Here is a 4977-nt window from a genome sequence, read left to right as displayed (position 1 = left end):
TCCTCCTTTCATGCAGAATCTTAAGGTCCTAGCTCATGTCCAAGGCACCAAAGCCAGCTAAAAAGTCAATGATCGATACCTAAAACGTGAATTGTAGTACTTCTTATTGGCTATTACATCAACTTAGAAGCTTCATCTGTGTTCTACTATGGTGCTTTTAGTTTCTCCGCATACCGCAGCACGTGACACAGCTTTGCAGACGATAAGTACAACCGTTTCAGAGAGAAGAGCGGCCAATGTGACAATCAGGCGTTAAGTCGATTCGATAACAAATGACGTAAACAGACGGATTTCTCAGGTTTTTACTACATATGAACACCTTTCAAATTCTCCCGTGCAACTCGGATGCTAGTCCTCCTTTCATGCAGAATCTTAAGGTCATAGCTGATGTCCAAGGCGTCAAAGCCAGCTAAAAAGTCAATAATCGATACCTAAAACTTGAATTGTACTACTTCTTACTGGCTATTACATCAACTTAGAAGCTTCATCTGTGTTCCACTATGGTGCTTTTAGTGTCTCCGCATACCGCAGCACGCGACATAGCTTTGCAGACGATAAGTACAACCGTTTCAGAGAGGAGAGCGGCCAATGTGACGATCTGGCTTTAAGTCGATTCGATAGCAATTGACGAAAACGGACGGATTTCTCAGGTTTTTACTACATATGAACACTTTTCAAATTCTCCCGTGCAACTTGGCTGCTAGTCCTCCTTTCATGCAGAATATTAAGGTCCTAGCTCATGTCCAAGGTATCAAAGCCAGCTAAAAAGTCATTAATCGATATTTAAACCTTGAATTGTACTACTTCTTACTGGCTATTACATCAACTTAGAAGCTTCATGTGTGTTCCACTATGGTGATTTTAGTGTCTCCGCATAGCGCAGCACGCGACATAGCATTGCAGACGATAAGTACAACCGTTTCAGAGAGAAGAGCGGCCAAGGTGACAATCTGGCTTTAAGTCGATTCGATAACAAATGACGAAAACGAACGGATTTCTCAGGTTTTTACTACATATGAACACTTTACACATTCTCCCGTGCAACTCGTCTGCTAGTCCTCCTGCATGTAAATTCTTAAGTTCCTAGCTCATGTCCAAGGCACCAAACAAGGGTAAAAAGTCAATAACCGATTCCTAAAACTTGAATGGTACTATTTCTTACTGGCTATTACATCATCTTAGAAGCTACATCTGTGTTCTACTATGGTGCTTTTAGTGTCTCCGAATACCGCAGTACGCGACATAGCTTTGCAGACGATAAGTACAACTGTTTCAGAGAGCAGAGCGGCCAATGTGACGATTTGGCTTCAAGCCGATTCGATAAAAATGACGAAAACGGACGGATTTCTCAGGTTTTTACTCTATTTGAACACTTTTCACATTCTCCCGTGCAACTCGGCTGCTATTCCTCCTTTCATGCAGAATCTTAAGGTCCTAGCTCATGTCCAAGGCAACAAAGCCAGCTAAAAAGTCAATAATCGATACCTAAAACTTGAATTGTACTACTTCTTACTGGCTATTACATCAACTTAGAAGCTTCATCTGTGTTCTACTATGGTGCTTTTAGTGTCTCCGCATAGCGCAGCACGCGACATAGCATTGCAGACGATAAGTACAACCGTTTCAGAGAGAAGAGCGGCCAAGGTGACAATCTGGCTTTAAGTCGATTCAATAACAAATGACGAAAACGGACGGATTTCTCAGGTTTTTACTACATATGAACACTTTTCAAATTCTCCCGTGCAACTCGGCTGCTAGTCCTCCTTTCATGGAGAATCTTAAGGTCCTAGCTCATGTCCAAGGCATCAAAGCCAGCTAAAAAGTCAATAATCGATACCTAAAACTTGAATTGTACTACTTCTTACTGGCTATTACATCATCTTAGAAGCTTCATATGTGTTCTACTATGGTCTTTTAGTGTCTCCGCATACCGCAGCATGCGACATAGCTTTGCAGACGATAAGTACAACCGTTTCGGAGACAAGAGCGGCCAATGTGACGATCTGGCTTTAAGTCGATTCGATAACAAATGACGAAAACGGACGGATTTCTCAGGTTTTTACTACATATTAACACTTTTCACATTCTCCATGGCAACTCGGCTGCTAGTCATCCTTTCATGCAGAATCTTAAGGTCCTAGCTCATGTCCAAGGCACCAAAGCCAGCTAAAAAGTCAATAATCGATACCTAAAACTTGAATTGTACTACTTCTTACTGGCTATTACATCAACTTGGAAGTGTCATCTGTGTTCTACTATGGAGCTTTTAGTGTCTCTGCATACCGCAGCACGCGACACAGCTCTGCAGACGATAAGTACAACCGTTTCCGAGAGAAGAGCGGCCAATTTGACGATCTGGCTTTAAGTCGATTCGATAACAAATGACGAAAACGGACGGATTTCTCAGGTTTTTACTACATATGAACACTTTTCACATTCTCCCGTGCAACGCGGCTGCTAGTCCTCCTTTCATGCAGAATCTTAAGGTCCTAGCTCATCTCCAAGGCACCAAAGCCAGCTAAAAAGTAAATAATCGGTACCTAAAACTTGAATTGTACTACTTCTTACTGGCTATTACATCATTTTAGAAGTTTCATATGTGTTCTATTATGGTGCTTTTAGTGTCTCCGCATACCGCAGCTCGCGACATAGCTTTGCAGACGATAAGTACAACCGTTTCAGAGAGAAGAGCGGCCAAGGTGACAATCTGGCTTTAAGTCGATTCGATAACAAATGACGAAAACGGACGGATTTCTCAGGTTGGTTTTTACTACATATGAACACTTTTCACATTCTCCCGTGCACCTCGGCTGCTAGTCCTCCTTTCATGCAGAATCTTAAGGTCCTAGCTCATGTCCAAGGCACCAAAGCCAGCTAAAAAGTCAATAATCAATACCTAAAACTTGAATTGTACTACTTCTTACTGGCTATTACATCAACTTAGAAGCTTCATCTGTGTTCTACTATGGTGCTTTTAGTTTCTCCGCATACCGCAGCACGCGACACAGCTTTGCAGACGATAAGTACAACCGTTTCAGAGAGAAGAGCGGTCAATGTGACAATCAGGCTTTAAGTCGATTCGATAACAAATGACGAAAACGGACGGATTTCTCAGGTTTGTACTACATATGACCACTTTTCACATTGTCCTGGGCAACTCGGCTGCTACTCCTCCTTTCATGCAGAATCTTAAGGTCCTACCTCATGTCCAAGGCACCAAAGCCAGCTAAAAAGTCAATAATCAGTAACTAAAACTTGAATTGTACTACTTCTTACAGGCTATTACTTCAACTTGGAAGTGTCATCTGTGTTCTACTATGGTGCTTTTAGTGTCTCTGCATACCGCAGCACGCGACGTAGCTCTGCAGACGATAAGTACAACCGTTTCAGAGAGAAGAGCGGCCAATGTGACGATTTGGCTTTAAGTCGATTCGATAAAAATGATGAAAACGGACGGATTTCTCAGGTTTTTACTCTATTTGAACACTTTTCACATTCTCCCGTGCAACTCGGCTGCTAGTCCTCCTTTCATGCAGAATCTTAAGGTCCTAGCTCATTATCCAAGGCACCAAACCCACATAAAAATTCATTAATCGGTACCTAAAACTTGAATTGTACTACTTCTTACTGGCTATTGCATCAACTTAGAAGCTTCATCTGTGTTCTACTATGGAGATTTTAGTGTCTCCGCATACCGCAGCACGCAACATAGCATTGCAGACGATAAGTACAACCGTTTCAGAGAGAAGAGCGGCCAATGTGACGATCGGGCTTTAAGTCGATTCGATAACAAATGACGAAAACGGACGGATTTCTCAGGTTTTTACTACATATGAACACTTTTCACATTCTCCCATGCAACTCGGCTGCTAGTCCTCCTTTCATGCAGAATCTTAAGGTAATAGCTCATATCCAAGGCACCAAAGCCAACTAAGAAGTCAATAATCGATACCTAAAACTTGAATTGTACTACTTCTTACTGGCTATTACATCAACTTAGAAGCTTCATCTGTGTTCTACTATGGTGATTTTAGTGTCCCCGCATACCGCAGCACGCGACATAGTTTTGCAGACGATAAGTACAACCGTTTCAGAGAGAAGAGCGGCCAATGTGACGATTTGGCTTTAAGTCGATTCGATAACAAATGACGAAAACGGACGGATTTCTCAGGTTTTTACTACACATGAACACATTTCACATTCTCCTGTGCAACTCGGCTGCTAGTCCTCCTTTCATGCAGAATCTTAAGGCCTAGCTCATGTCCAAGGCTCCAAAACCAGCTAAAAAGTCAATAATCAGTAGCTAAAACTTGAATTGTACTACATCCTACTGGCTATTACATCAAGTTAGAAGCTTCATCGGTGTTTTACTATGGTGCTTTTAGTGTCTCCGCATACCGCAGCATGCGACATAGCTTTGCAGACGATAAGTACAACCGTTTCAGAGAGAAGAGTGGCCAGTGTGACGATCTGCCTTTAAGTCGATTCGATAACAAATGACAAAAACGGACGGATTTCTCACGTTTTTACTACATATGAACACTTTTCACATTCTCCCGTGCAACTCGGCTGCTAGTCCTCCTTTCATGCAGAATCTTAAGGTCCTAGCTCATGTCCAAGGTACCAAAGCCAACATAAAAGTCAATAATCGATACCAAAAACTTGAATTCTACTACTTCTTACTGGCTATTACATCAACTTAGAAGCTTCATCGGTGTTCTACTATGGTGCTTTTAGTGTCTCCGCATACCGCAGCATGCGACATAGCTTTGCAGACGATAAGTACAACCGTTTCGGAGAGAAGAGCGGCCAATGTGACGATCTGGCTTTAAGTCGATTCGATAACAAATGACGAAAACGGACGGATTTTTCAGGTTTTTACTACATATGAACACTTTTCACATTCTCCTGGGCAACTCGGCTGCTAGTCCTCCTTTCATGCAGAATCTTAAGGTCCTAGCTCATGTCCAAGGCACC

This window comes from Schistocerca gregaria, unplaced genomic scaffold (assembly GCF_023897955.1).
Source record: "Schistocerca gregaria isolate iqSchGreg1 unplaced genomic scaffold, iqSchGreg1.2 ptg000280l, whole genome shotgun sequence".
NCBI classification, from domain to species: Eukaryota; Metazoa; Arthropoda; class Insecta; order Orthoptera; family Acrididae; genus Schistocerca; species Schistocerca gregaria.
The sequence above is the reverse complement of the archived record's forward strand: the minus strand, read 5'-3'. Positions refer to the sequence as shown.